Here is a 16430-nt window from a genome sequence, read left to right as displayed (position 1 = left end):
GGAGGGCTTGGCAACCCACTCCAGTATTCTTGCCTGGAGAATCCCATGGACAGAGGAGCCTGGCAGGCTATAGTCCACAGGGCAGCAAAGAGTCGGATATGCCTGAAACAACTTAACACACACATGTGCATGTATTAATAGAAAGAAAATAGGGAGAAAAGTCAGCCAAGAGAACCAAAGCAAACTTGAGCAAGAAGTAAGAGGAGTTGAAAACGGTCATTTACTGCAGGACAGAGGGGCTGAGGAGAGGGAAAATGGAGAAATGAAGATGAGTGAAGAGAGAAACACTTGCTGAGAAATGCAGGCGAAGGGAAAGGACAAGAAACAAGGAAAGGATAGAATAAATTAGCAATGGATGTGGCGCTGGCAAGGAACATTTTCTTGTCGAACTGAATTATATAGTAGATCGTAAATTCTAAAAATGTGAAAAGAGCAAGAGACTTGAGTTTGGATTAAGATTTCTAATTTAGATCAGCTTAGCCTTGAAAGCTTAGGCTAAACATTTAATCTCACTTTGTTTCTCCATATGTGAAATGAAGCAGTTGGGCTCAATGTTTTCCAAGGTCCTTCGCTCCTCACCAATTTGAGTCCTACTATTAGTGAAGGCAATGCCGTATAACAATGAAGAAACGAAATCTGCGTGAATAGTTTCCTTCCTATGATGCAGCTTTGGTCAAACCATTAAATTTCTCTAAACTTCATTTCTTTTCTATAAAATGATACTGATACTTCTCGTCACAGTAGCACTATTCACAGTAGCCAAGACATGGAAGCAACCAATCAACATGTCCATCAACAGATGGTTGGAAAAAGAACATGTACCATATGTATACACAGTGGAATACTACTTGGCCATAAAAAGGATAAAACAATGCCACCTGCAGCAGCATGATGGGCCTGGAGATTATCATATTCAGTGAAAGTAAGCCAGACAAAGAAAAATATTATATGATATCACTTATTTGTGGAATCTAAAAATATAATAAAATGAACTTATTTACAAAACAGAAATAGATTCACAGACTTAGAAAACCAAGTCATGGTTACCAAAGGGGAAAGTGGGGAAGGATAAGTTAGGACTATGGGATTAACATAGACACACAACCATATATAAAATAAATAACAGGGATTTACTGTATAGCACAGGAACTATACTCAACATCTTGTAATGATCTATAGTGGAAAAGACTAAAAAAATAATATATATGCATAACTGAATCTGCATCTGCATACAGATTTCTCAGGAGGCAGGTAAGGTGGTCTGTTTTTTCCATCTATAGAAGAATTTTCCACAGTTTGTTGTGATCCACACAGTCACAGGCTTTGGTATAGTCAATAAAGCAGAAGTAGATGTTTTTCTGGAACTCTCTTGCTTTTTCGACGATCCAGTGGTTGTTGGCAATTTGATCTCTGGTTCCTCTCACTTTTCTAAATCCAGCTTGAACATCTGGAAGTTCACGGTTCATATACTGTTGAATCCTGGCTTGGAGAATTTTGAGCAGTACTTTGGTAGTGTGTGAGATCAGTGCAATTGTGTGGTGGTTTGAACATTCTTTGGCATTGCCTTTCTTTGGGATTATAATGAAAATTGACCTTTTCCAGTCCTGTGGTCATTGCTGAGTTTTCTAAATTTGCTGGCACATTGAGTGCAGTACTTTCACAGCATCATCTTTTAGGATTTGAAGTAGCTCAACTGGAATTCCATCACATCCACTAGCTTTGTTCATAGTGATGCTTCATAAGGCCCACTTGACTTCACGTTCCAGGATGTCTGGCTCTAGGTGAGTGATCACACCATCATGGTTACCTTGGTCATGAAGATCTTTTTGTACAGTTCTTCTGTGTATTCTTGCCACCTCTTCTTAATATCTTCTGCTTCTGTTAGATCCATACCATTTCTGTTCTTTATCGAGCCCATCTTTTCATGAAATGTTCCCTTGGTATCTCTAATTTTCTTGAAGAGCTCTCTAGTCTTTCCTGTTATATTGTTTTCCTCTATTTCTTTGCATTGATCACTGAGGAGGGTTTTCTTATCCCTCTTGCTATTCTTTGGAACTTTGCATTCATATGGGTATATCTTTCTTTTTCTCATTTGCCTTTAGCTTCTCTTCTTTTCACAGCAATTTGTAAGGCCTTCTCAGACAACCATTGTGCCTTTCTGCATTTCTTTATCTTGGGGATGGTCTTGATTCCCTGCCTCCTGTACAATGTCATGAACCTCCATCCATAGTTATTCAGACACTCCATTTATCAGACCTAATCCCTTGAATTTATTTCTTACTTCCACTGTATAATCATAAGGGATTTGATTTAGGTCATATATGAATGGTCTAGTGGTTTTCCCTATTTTCTTCAATTTAAGTCTGAATTTTGCAACAAGAAGTTCATGATTTGAGCCACAGTCAGCTATAGAATGGTTCCAAATTGGGAAAGGAGTATGTCAAGGATGTATATTGTAATCCTGCTTATTTAACTAATACTCAGAGTATATCATATGAACTGCTGGACCAGTTGAAGCAGAAAGTGAAGAAGATCTAAAGAGCCTCTTGATGAAAGTGAAAGAGGAGAGTGAAAAAGCTGGCTTAAAACTCAACTTTCAGAAAACTAAGATTGTGGCAAATAGACGCAGAAACAGTGGAAACAGTGGCAGACTTTACTTTTGGGGACTTCAAAGTCACTGCAGATGGTGACTGCAGCCATGAAATTAAAAGACACTTGCTTCTTGGAAGAAAAGCTATGACCAAAATAGACAGCATATTAAAAAGCAGAGACATTACTTTGCCAACAAAGGTCTGTCTAGTCAAAACTAGACAGTAGTTTTTCCAGTGGTCATGTATGGATATGAGACTTGGACCATAAAGAAAGCTGAGTGCTGAAGAATTGATGATTTGAACTGTGATGTTGGAAAAGACTCTTGAGTGTCCATTGTACTGCAAGGAGATCCAACTAATCCACACTAAAGGAAATCAGTCCTGAATATTCATTGGAAGGACTGATGTTTAAGCTGAAACTCCAATATTTTGGCCACCTGATGCAAAGAACTGACTCATTGGAAAAGACTGGTATGCTGGGAAAGATTGAAGGTGAGAGAAGAAGAGGATGATACAGGATGAGATGGGTGGACGGCATCACCCATTCAATGGACATGAGTTTGAGTAAACTCTGGGAGTTGGTGATGGACAGGGAGGCCTGGCATGTTGCAGTCCATGGGGTTGTAAAGAGTCAGACACGACTGAGCGACTGAACTGAATTGAACTGATAGGTGAATCACTTTGCTGTATACCTAAAATTAATACAATATTGTCAACAATACTTCAATAAAGATGGCATTGGTAGAATTTAACTCCTTGTTTTAAGATATTTAAAAATTACTGATTATAAATCACAGAGCATGATGCCAGATCTTTAGTAGATAATTCTAAGTGTGAGTGCTAGCAAGACAACAGGAGAACAGTTAAGCCAGTGGAGATGGGTGTGACAGACAGTGAATTCAAAGAAGGTTCTTTATGTGAAATTTGGGGGAAAAAAGAATCAGCTTGTAGTATCTCGGAGTTTCTTGATTCTTTCTGATTACATAAAAAAGAATGTGTGTTGGCTTAAGCAGATTAGAAAACAAGAGTGGAAATTTGTGTATCCCCTCAACAAACATTCATGAGGATTTATAACTTACTTGGACCCCATTTTTGGTGCAGGGAGGAAAAGAGACATAGATGCATAGAAAAAAGTCTGGTTTCCTTATTAATCTCATATAAATGCCTAACTTGCATCTTGTATGTATCCTAGGTGGCCTTAGAGCAATGAAGAATGAATTTGTTCTCTAAATGATTGTGTGAGCATGTACAGGCCAAAGACGTACTAAAACACAGAGAGGAAATAAGATGGGAAAAACGTTGTTCCTTTTTTCTGTAATCTTAAATGGGTGCCCTGTAAGAGACCTGCAGGAAGCACTTGAAACATCCACTTTTAAGCATCCCTGTTAATTTTTCACACACAAAAAGACTCTTGTTTATTTGAGTAGGAGAACTGTAAAAAAATATATGCACCAGCAGCAAGATAAATCAACATCCTCAGTATAGCAGAATTAGTTGGCTGCAGACAGTGTTTTATATGCTGTTTCACTACCACTTTAATTACCTTCAAACAAGGAATATATTCTAGTTTTGCTCTCTTTTTCAAGTATGTGAAGCTGTATTCCATGTTTGTGATGATTATAACATTGAATTCCACCCTTTGGGAAATCAACCAGACATTGCTCTGAATTGCCCACTGAGTATACAAGACATGTGAGTTCTTTAAATGATAAAGGACAATGTGAAGAGAACCTTGCCTTCCATGTTCTCATTTGCTGCTACCTTGTTCCTCTGAGCCAATCACATTAACAAGTTCAATTAACAGAGCTAACATTGGACCTAGGGATGAGGACCAAGCCGACTGAAGAGATGTATGACTAGGAATATAGTGTGATAACCATTTATTATAGCTCTATGCAGTATTTCTAATGTTATTAAAGACTTTCAGAACGATATTAAAAAAATCAGAGTTCAGTTGTGTCCCTTTTTTAAAGGATTTTGTTTTCTTTATTTTATTAAAGGCATGATATATTCCTTAGTTTTCTTTGTGGTATACATGTATTCCTGTGCCATCTGTATAGTTACTATTTATTAAATACATTAAACGTGCTGGGGAACATGATGAGTGCTCTGTAGATATTACTCTTATCATCTTCACAATCATTCTAAAAGTTAGTTATTGTGATCCCTGCTACACATGGATAATATGAGGCTAACAATTGGTAGAGTTGGAAGTTGGAATTTGAACACAAATTTATATCCCAGGCTAACCCACTTTATGATCACCAGACTACAGAGCCTACTAGTAACCGCATGATAAAAGATTTAAAGAAAAGGCTCCCAAAGGGTTAATCTCACAGGGACTGAGACTCAGGATAGGCTGAACCATGTATCAACAATTAGCTGAACTTGTCTTTGTAAATTTCTGTACTATTCATCCAGAAGGACTCCTAAAGTTTTTAAGGGAGTTAGGGATTTTCCTGGAGAAGGCAATGGCACCCCACTCCAGTACTCTTGCCTGGAAAATCCCATGGATGGAGGAGCCTGGTGGGCTGCAGTCCATGGGATCGCGAAGAGTCGGACACGACTGAGCGACTTCACTTTCACTTTTCACTTTCATGCATTGGAGAAAGGAAAGGCAGTGTTCTTGCCTGGAGAATCCCAGGGATAGGGGAGCCTGGTGGGCTGCCGTCTATGGGGTCGCACAGAGTTGGACACAATTGAAGCGACTTACCAGCAGCAGCAGCAGCAGCAGGGATTTTCCTGGTGGTCCAGTGGCTAAGACTCCCTGCTCCCAATGTAGGAGATATGGGGTGGATCCCTGATCTGAGAAGATGCGCGTGCTTCAGAGCAACTACGCCCAGGCGGCACCACAGCTACTGAGCCTGTGCTCTAGAGCCAGCGAGATGCAACTACTGAGCCCATGAACCCCAGAGTCCCTGTTCTACAACAAGAGAAGCCATTGCAATGAAAAGGCCATGCCCCACAACTAGAAAGTAGTCCCCGCTAGCAGCAACTGGAGAAGACCTGTGCCCAGCAATGAAGACTCAGCACAGCCTAAAATAAACAATTAAAACTGCAGAAAAAGAAAAAATCAAGTTTTAAAGGGAGTTAGAATAAAGATTTTTTCATGCAGCAACTTGGCTGAAGAACGCTTACAAGCGATGGACCAAAGATAGCAAGATGAACACGGACCTGATGGTGAACTGAAAGAAGTTCTTATTACATCTCAGCTGTGAAATGGACTGGATGAGGGCGTAGTGCTTCTTTCTCCTTTATACCATCTGAGTCTGTGGTCGGCTTGCGGGAAACAAGAGAGATGGTCCCTGTTGGGTTTGGCTGCCACTAGAAATGTGCTTGGCTGGGAAGGCAAGACATTTCTCCCCGGGGTACTTTCACCTGAAAAGCCAGCTTTCCCTGGCTCGGGAATATCGTGTCACTGGCATAATGCAGGAGAAGCTCGGAAATGTAAGGGCCTGCCAGGTCCCTGCTGTGAAGTCAAAGTCCCTTTACCCCTACTCCCGCCGTCAGGAAAGCTGTTATTAATTCCCATTGTGAGTTTTCTAAGGTAAAACACAGATGCATACAGCTCAGCGCCGTGTGTGGCTTCAGAAAAGGTCAGTCATTGTCTCACCTGGCAAGGATCACTCACAAATAGGAACGTTTGGACTCTGTTTTCTTTTTTTGTTTTGAACGGTTGCTTGTGAGTGTAAATTCAGCACTGTTCCTTCATTCTCCACGGATCCAAGAGACAAACAACTATCACATGGCCAGGCTGCTGTCTCTGGAGATGCCCTCCCCGCCTTCCCTTTGAGAGGCAGCATCTTAGATTTGGAAGCATGTTGGACTGTGTATCCCTGGCTCAGGGTATGTCATCCGGGCAGAATTTGTGATGCAGAGGAAGGAGAAATGGCAGTTTGTTCAGCCCTGATCCTCTCCGACCTTTCCTTGTCATTTCAGTGAGCCGCGTCCTTTCTCTGGCGATAAAGAAAGAACTCTTTGAACTGGAGATCTGGAGACCGGGTTAGAATTCCCGCTCCCTCATACATCGTGTATGCACTGGGCATTCACTTGACCAGTCTGAACCTTAGTTCCCTGGGCTATGAAATCATAATGCCTGCCTCACAGGTTTGTTGTGAGGATGTAAATGAGATGCTATAAGAAAAGAAGTGTTGTGATGGGAAGGGGCATTATACAGCCCCGTGTGGTATTAACATCACTGTCTTCCGGGACACGTGAGCAGTCCTGTTTTTCCTTTGCTGTGGTCAGGATACCTGGACAGGGATTAGATGCAGGTGATGCGCAAGGAAATGGAGGGGAGAGGAGAGAGCCAAGGCTGATCTATTAACTGCAGCTAAAACAAACCAGAGCTCAAAACTGTGCAAATATTTCTTTAGCTTTCCCATAACCTGAAGGCCAAGCCTTGATATTGGGTCTATCCTTTTATTTATTGGTACCTTTTCCCCTTAGACCTCTAAGGCCAAAATGTTCTGCAGCTTATTATAATTTCTAATGCTCTTTGGGTTTATTTCAAGCAAAATTTATATAAATGTTAGGAATGGAATGGAGTGTAAGGAGAGATTAAAAAAAAATGAAAAATTTCCTCTGACCGTGTATCCTAGGAAAATCTTTGGGCCCTACATCAATTTAAAACATCCTTAAGGGTAAGATAAAAATTATGGCAATTATTTTCCTTTCATCTTTCCCTTTTTCCTTCCTTACTCATTTTCTCTTTCTGTTTTTTGAAAAGCTTTTTAGTGAAGTATAGTTTATTTACAATTTATTAGTTTCTGGTGTATGACAATGTGACTCAGTTTTATTTATATATATAAATATATATGTGTGTGTGTATATATATATGTGTATATATATATATATATATATATATATTCAGCCACATATATATGGCTGAAAATCTGGAACATCAGACATGTTCCATCTTTGTATAATGAAATAGTCTGAACTTTCAGCCTTGTTGTATATACATATATATGCAATAAGGCTAAGTTCATGGGAGCAATTTTTTTAAATTTGGCATTAATCTAACTAAAGAGATTCTGATTGTGAGCCACCTACTGAGAATTTGGCGGCTGCCAGTAGGTAAATTTCCATATTGACATTGTACTTGGACAAGCCAAGGGGTAGTGAGAGACTGAATTATAAAACAGGTAAAGATTTTTGATTTACAAGTAGCTTACTTTGTGTGTGTGTGTGTGTGTCGATTGCAGATGTTTCACTGAAAGGGAGTCAAAATATGCTCCCTTAAAATAAGACTAGGATTGATGTCAGAAAGTGAGTCAGACTTATTAACCCAAAGAAGAACACAGATTGTGTACAACTTCAATGTAGCAAGTATAGATCAAAAGAGACTCATCATAAATTTTTTTCATTTTTAGAATTTATATTGTCTCTCCTTCAGTATTGAGAAGAGTCCCTTGGAAAAGGTACTTCTGCATTAGTCCATAACCAGCAGGGAAAGAGTCTTCTTCAGTCACTGAGACCATAAGGAACAGCTGTTTGATTAACAGATGTTAATGCCAGAATAGCTTTGGTTTGATCAATGATGTAATCAATCATGAAAGTTCTAATTTTAGCAAGGTTTAGACTGTTCCATTAAATAAAGATGGAACATGTCTGATGTTCCAGATTTTCAGGAGGAAAAAATCCATTTCTCTAAAACCATTATTTGTGGAACATCTGTATGCATATAATTGTAGATGTGATTTTTACATGTCTGTATGGCAACTACCTTATATAAAGGTAGTGGGGGAAAGGTGAAGATTTGTATTTCCCTTGTAGTTGGGAGAGGATTTGATTTTAGCTTGATTTTATGAATTAAAAAGGCAACAGAGAAAATAGAGACTAAAAAAGAACTAAGATTCAATTAATTTACTTAACAGGGAATTGTTTAATGGATAACTCATGTTTTATAAACTCATATTATGGTATCTGCATGTGGTCTTTGGTTTTATATTCTGTCCCTATACAAATGGAGCAACAAAATGAAAAATTAAAGTGAAGTCAAACTAAAATGACAGCAAAACATTTAATGCCTATTCTTCTACTCATTAGGACATTTTGATGTCAAAGCATAAACAAAAAAAAGAGATGCAATCTGAGAACAAAAAAAGAATACAACTTATCAGGAATATGGCAAAAGAGAGGGACTGGAGGTGGAAGAACAAAGGAAAATATTCAAATATTCCATGGGAGATTTCTCCAAAATGAATTTGAAGATAAATGATTTGCCTACAACTGGTTGCTAAGAGAGCAGAAAGTGGGACTAAAGCCCAGGGGAACGTTTTTCAGAAGCTTTCTCAGAAGGACCTATGTATCTAAAAGAGCTGAAGATGCCATCATATTCAGAAAGCTGAGGCCTCCCATCAAAGTGCTGCATAAAGGAGAAACAGGGCTAACTCTGCTGCATGGGTACACGGAACTCATGTTTCAACTGGCTGAAAAGCACAACTGCATATGGTGAACAAAAGTTTTGCAACTAAATAGTAACTAGTTCCTGTTCTTTATATTGACCTCAGATGTGTCTAGTAATCCCAACTAGTTTTATGTGTAGACAGACACAATCAGAAATACAAACTAAAGCCTCTCTATTTATACATAAAGACCAAATGGGTTGAGAGTTTATTACATCCTAAGGGTTTTACATGCATTACATTCATTTAAGTGGCCAAATAACATAAAGAAAGATACTATTATGTTCTTTCTTTGTGGGTGAGAAAGAAAGATCCCCACCTGACAAGTCTATGAAACGGTAAAATTAGGGTTCCAATTCAGAGACATTTGTAACCACCATGCTATACTGGTGGCTTGTTGTTTCTGTGAAATTGTGACTCAGGAAAACTTTAAAACATTTTATACATTATTTTTTTGGCTGAGAACAAAGCAGGGGATGGCCAAATTTGATTACTGGCGGTATAGAAGATGATGTTTCAACCCAATAAGTAGTGCATCTCTTCACACCCCTTGTGTTCAAGCACATTAAACATGTGCTACCATAAAACTATGTATTTTTCTTATGTTACTTGGGAGGAAAAAAGCCTTTTGAGAATAAATTTTAAGCCTAAGTTCTCAAACATTAGAAAACAGTTTTCCAATGTCAACCAAGGATTGTATTTTTTATAACTATTCTGGAAAAAAATACCTAATAGCTTACACTAGTAAAGAGAAACTCTTAAATCTGTGAAATATAACATCACAGAAAGTGTTATATATTATTCTTGGTAAACTCAAAATTAGGAAATATTTTCCTTCTTAGAAGCACTGATACTAAAAAATAACCAAATAAGCTTCTTGGTTTATTGATGCTCATTTTAAGAAAAGAGGGTAGGCAATGATACTATACAGTATGGGATACTAGCTGCATTTTCCTTTTACACCACACACACACACACTAAAATGTTTTGTGACCGCACCATTCTTTTTTTTTTTTTTTTTTTTTGCTATAGAGTAGGACCTTGTTGGCTATCTATTTTATTTTTTTTCCAGGCTAACAATTTTATTTATTTATTTATTTATTTTACAATATTGTATTGGTTCTGCCATACATTGACATGAACCCACCAAGGGTGTACATGTGTTCTCCAACCTGAACCCCCCTCCCACCTCCCTCCCCATCCCATTCCTCTGGGTCATCCCAGTGCACCAGCCCTGAGCACCCTGTATCATGCATTGAACCTGAACTGGTGATCTGTTTCACATGTGATAATAAACATGTTTCAATGCCATTCTCCCAAACCGTCACACCCTTGCCCTCTCCCACAGAGTCCAAAAGACTGTTCTATACATCGATGTCTCTTTTGCTGTCTTACATACAGGGTTATCATTACCATCTTTCTAAATTCCATATATATGTGTTAGTATACTGTATTGGTGTTTTTCTTTCTGGCTTACTTCACTCTGTATAATAGGCTCCAGTTTCATCCACCTCATTAGAACGGATTCAAATTGTCTTTTTAATGGCTGAGTAATATTCCATTGTGTATATGTACCACAGCTTTCTTATCCATTCATCTACTGATGGACATCTAGATTGCTTCTATGTTCTGGCTACTATAAACAGTGCTGCGATGAGCATTGGGATACATGTGTCTCTTTCAATTCTGGTTTCCTTAGTGTGTATGCCCAGCAGTGGAATTACTGGGTCATATGGCAATTCTATTTCCAGTTTTTTAAGGAATCTCCACACTGTTCTCCATAGTGGCTGTACTAGTTTGCATTCTCACCAACAGTGTAAGCAGGTTCCCTTTTCTTCACCCCCTCTCTAGCATATATTGCTTATAGACTTTTGGATAGCAGCCATTCTGACTGGCATGAAATGGTACCTCATTGTGGTTTTGATTTGCATTTCTCTAATAGTGAGTGACATTGAGCATCTTTTCATGTGTTTGTTAGCCATCTGTATGTCTTCTTTGGAGAAATGTCTGTTTAGTTCTTTGGCCCATTTTTTGATTGGGTCATTTATTTTTCTGGAATCAAGCTGCAGGAGTTAATTGTATATTTTTGAGATTAATTCTTTGTCTGTTGCTTCATTTGCTATTATTTTCTCCCATTCTGAAGGCTGTCTTTTCACCTTGCTTATAGTTTCTTTGTTGTGCAAAAGCTTTTAATTTTAATTAGGTCCCATTTGCTTATTTTTGCTTTTATTTCCAATATTCTGGGAGGTGGGCCATAGAGGATCCTGTTTGATTTGTTGGAGAGTGTTTTGCCTATGTCTTCCTCTAGGATTCTTATAGTTTATGGCCTTATGTTTAGATTTAATCCATTTTGAGTTTATCTTTTGTGTATGGTGTTAGAAAGTGTTCTAGCTTCATTTTTTTACAAGTCGTTGACCAGTTTTCCCAGCACCACTTGCTAAAGAGATTGTCTTTTCCCCATTGTATACTCTGCCTCCTTTGTCGAAGATAAGGTGACCATAGGTGCGTGGGTTTATATCTAGGCTTTTTATTTTGTTCCATTGATCTATATTTCTATCTTTGTGCCACTACCATACTGTCTTGATGACTGTGGCTTTATAGTAGAGCCTGAAGTCAGGTAGGTTGATTCCTCCAGTTCCATTCTTCTTTCTCAAGATTGCTTTGGCTGTTCAAGTTTTTTTGTATTTCCATACAAATTGTGAAATTATTTGGTCTAGTTCTGTGAAAAATACATTGGTAACTTGATAGGGATTGCGTTGAATCTATAGATTGCTTTGGGTAGTATACTCATTTTCACTATATTGATTCTTCTGATCCATGAACACGGTATATTTCTCCATCTATTTGTGTCCTCTTTGATTTCTTTCACCAGTGTTTTATAGTTTTCTATATATAGGTCTTTAGTTTCTTTAGGTAGATATATTCCTAAGTATTTTATTCTTTTCATTGCAATGGTGAACGGAATCGTTTCCTTAATTTCTCTGTTTTCTCACTGTTAGTGTATAGGAATGCAAGGGATTTCTCTGTGTTGATTTTATCCTGCAACTTCACTATCCTCATTAATTAGATCTAGTAATTTTCTGGTGGAGTCTTTAGGGTTTTCTACGTAGAGGATCATGTCATCTGCAAACAGTGAGAGTTTTACTTCTTCTTTTCCAATCTGGATTCCTTGTATTTCTTTTTTTTGCTCTGATTGCTGTGGCCAAAGCTTTCAAAACTATGTTGAATAGTAGTGGTGAGAGTGGGCACCTTTGTCTTGTTCCTGACTTTAGGGGAAATGCTTTCAATTTTTCACCATTGAGGATAATGTTTGCTGTAGGTTTGTCATATATAGCTTTTATTATGTTGAGGTATGTTCCTTCTATAAACTATATGCTGCATCTATATTATATTTAAAAAAAAAGTCCACCTAGTCAAGGCTATGGTTTTTCCAGTGGTCATGTATGGATGTGAGAGTTGCACTATAAAGAAAGCTGAGCACCAAAGAATTGATGCTTTTGAACTGTGGTGTTGGAGAAGACTCTTGAGAGTCCCTTGGACTCCAAGGAGATCCAACCAGTCCATCCTAAAGGAGGTTAGTCCTGGGTGTTCATTGGAAGGACTGATGTGGAAGCTTAAATTTCAATACTTTGGCCACTTGATGTGAAGAGCTGACTCATTTGAAAAGACCCTGATGTAGGGAAAGATTGAGGGCAGGAGGAGAAGGGGACGACAGAGGATGAGATGGTTAGATGGCATCACCAACTCAATGAACATGGGTTTGGGTGGACTCCAGGAGTTGGTGATGGACAGGGAGGCCTGGCCTGCTGTGGTTGATGGGGTCACAGAGAGTTGGACATGACTGAGTGACTGAACTGAACTTCTGTAATAGTCCCTCTCTACAGAATGGTCCCTCTCTATTGTAATAGTTCCCTTTATTACAATAGTTCTCTGTATTGTCATAGCCCCTCCCATATGTAACTGCCCCCACAGTATCAGAGTCCCCCTACTAGAAATGTCCCACCTCCACAGTAATATTCTCCCACTACAGTAAGGGTCCTCCTTTATTATGAGTCCCCTCTCCACAGTAGGGCTTCCCTAGTGGCTCAGCTGGTAAAGAATGCACCTGCATTGTGGACCTGGGTTCACTCCCTGGGTTGGGAAGATCCCCTGGAGAAGGGAAAGGCTACCCACTCTGGGTATTCTGGCCTGGAGAATTCCATGGCCTGTATAGAGTCAGATACGACCGAGCGACTTTCACTTTCTGCACAGTAACATCCCCCCTACATGGTCATAGCCCCGTTTATTGTTGTATCTCCCCTCTATCATATTAGTCACCTCTCTACAGTAATATTGCCCCTTGTAGAAAAAAAGTCCTACCTCTACGTAATCATCCCCTCTCTAGAGTAATAGTCCTTCCCCTTGAAGGACTCTTATCCTCCTGTAATAGTCCCCTTTCCTCTTCATAATAACCCTTCAGAATAAAAGTCTCTTTTCTAATAAAAAAAAAAAAGAAAAGAGGGTAATGGAAAACAATAACAAATTTTAACTTTATTTCACATTAATTTGGACCTTTTTTCACTAATGGTGTTAAACATCATGTGTATTTGTCAGGGTTCTGCAGAGAAATAGAACTACTAGGCTCACAGAAGTGTGGAGGCTAGCAACTCCAAAATCTTAAGGACAGGCCAGCAGGCTGGAGACATAGCAATTCAGTGTTGCTGCTGAAGGTAGAATTCCCTCTTCCTTGGGGACAACACAGTCTTTTTTTCCTCTTAAGGTCCTCAACTAATTAGATGATGTCCACTCACACTATAGAGGGTAATCTTATTTCACTCAAAGACTACTGTTGTAAATGTTAACCTCATCTAAAAATACCTTAACTGCAACATCTGGAAGAGTGTTTGCTCAAATGCCTGAGTACCCAAATTTGACCTAGCCAAATTTGACACATAAAATGAACACACAATGAACATATTTCTTCTAAAGATATTTTTCCCCTTTGGCAAAATGACACTGACCTTGTATCTAGATCCAGTGCCAGTAGATAAACATTTAAGATATACATCATCTGATTTCACAATTTACTTCTATTACTTATAGGGCTGGTCACTCAGTCGTGTCCGACTCTTTGTGATCCCACGGACAGTAGCTTGCCAGGTCTGTCAATGGGATTCTCCAGGCAAGAATATGGGAGTGGGTTGCCATCCCTTCTCTATTATCTATAGCAAGGTACGTTTGCCAGTTACATACTTCTCAACTTGGGTGACAAGAAAGAATATTGTTACTCAAAGTAGAAGAGAACAGAGTTTGTTTCTTTTATACTGGAGTGCTACATTCTGTGCAGTTTAGAGGTCTGTCTACAGGACTGCAGATTCTATGAGATCACTTTATAATAAATACTGTTGCTTATTGTAGAAACAGAACATGGAAAAGGTCCAGGATGGATATTGCTGTGGAGCAGGGAGTGCTCTGTTGAGGAGGTCCTTTCATTACTTGCAGGGTTTTAGAAAGTTAACATCCAACCCAATCTTTTGTTATCTTTATATGACTTCAAAATGCTGCATTTCTGTGGAGCTGCAGGGCTTTTGAAAATGAATTCAGCTGACACGTTGAATTGGGTTGTATCAAGATGGATGGCAGATTCATATTCCAGCACATCACATGACTTGCATCAATTTAGTGTGTCAGCTGAAAAGTTTAAGGAGAAGTAGGGGAAAATCAGTTAAAGACATTATATTGCTGGTAAACCTGGTTTAGGAAAACTGTGGTTATTAAAGGAACTTTATATTGTGAATTGGCTCAGAGGTTTTAAAGGCTGTAAAATATGGTGATATTTCTGTTTAAATTTGGATGTCCACACAATAGTGGCTGAGATGGTGGACAGTATTTTGGAAACCAAAGGGAAAAGCAAGGAAGCATTAATAGAAAATGATAGATGTAAGAGTGTAAACTGAGGATGGTGCATATGTTAAGAGAAGGGTATCTGGGTGATATTAATTGGAGATGTAAAATGGCAACAATTTTGTATGGCAGATAGCTCAGCTCAGTCAATACAGAAAGCAAGACTGTCTGGACTTTTCTAATATTTAGATAATACTTCTGAAATTAAAGAAGGAAATCATTTATAGTATGAACTGGTATCTATCACCTACCAGTACCAGACACTCTTCTATGTCCCTAGAATTCGATCAATAAACAAAGCAGATAATCATGGAGCTGTAATTTTGCAGGAGTAGATAAAAATAGGCCATAAACATAAAAACGAAGTAAATTGTGTAGTATGCTATAAGGTGATTAATGCTGTGGAATCATGGTGAAAAACTCATCAGGATGGAGGGATTGGGAGTGCCTTTGTGGGGGGTGGGGAGGGCTGGCTTCTCAGGCAGCTCTCACTGAGGATGTGATGATGGACAGGAAACAGGGTGCTTACAGGAGTTTGCACCAGTTGGCTGACTGGGGAAGAGCACTCCAGGCAGAGGAATGTCCAGGCTGGGGCCCAACAGGGGAGGAGGGGACAGTGCGGGCCTATGAAAGCAGTGGAGGCCAGGTTAGTAGGGTTTTCTAAAAATCATCACATTGAATATGGCTTTTATTTTAAGTAACATGGGGAGACAGGTGATTTTGAGAAGGAAAGTGAATAAACTGAGATAATCTGAGATATGTTCTAAAAAGGGGTTTCCCTGGTGGCTCAGATAATCTTAAAGAATCTGCCTGCAATGCAGGAGACCCTGATTTGATCCCTGGGTCTGGAAGCCCCTGAGAGAAAGGAATAGCTACCCCTTCCAGTAGTCTTACCTGGAGAATCCTATGAATTGATCCCTGACGGGCTACAGTCCATGGGGTCACAAAAGAGTAGGACATGACAGAGCGACTAAGCATACACACACATGTTCTAAAAAGATGGCTGTGGCTGTTGTGTTGAGAATAGACTCTTATAGAGGGTAGATTGAAGCAGGGAGACATAGAAAGTAAACACAATAACCCAAGATAGAAATGATGGTAACTGGTCCCAAGATGAGACTAATGGGGGATGTGAAATTCTCAACCTATTTCAAAAGTAGAGTCAATGGAATTTTGGGCAGCCCAGACATGGGGAGCAAAAGAAAGATAGCAAAGAACTCAAAAGACTTTTGACATCGGCCACTGGAAGGATGGAATCACCTTCAGTTTAGATGGGCTAAGCAGAAGACAGAGTGGTTTGGTGGAAATGAGCGGGAGGACAGATATAACCAGTCAAGGTTGTTATATCTGTTAGATGGCCTTAGGGATTGCTGAGGGGGCATTTGACTACACTGATTAGGATTGAGAGGACACAGCTGAGCTGAGTGTGGTATGCTGCTGCTGCTGCTAAGTTGCTTCAGTCGTGTCTGACTCTCTGTGACCCCATAGATGGCAGCCCACCAGGCTCCGCCATCCCTGGGATTCTCCAGGCAAGAACACTGGAGTG

This window comes from Ovis aries, chromosome 26 (genome assembly GCF_016772045.2).
Source record: "Ovis aries strain OAR_USU_Benz2616 breed Rambouillet chromosome 26, ARS-UI_Ramb_v3.0, whole genome shotgun sequence".
In the NCBI taxonomy this organism is placed as follows: Eukaryota; Metazoa; Chordata; class Mammalia; order Artiodactyla; family Bovidae; genus Ovis; species Ovis aries.
The sequence above is the reverse complement of the archived record's forward strand: the minus strand, read 5'-3'. Positions refer to the sequence as shown.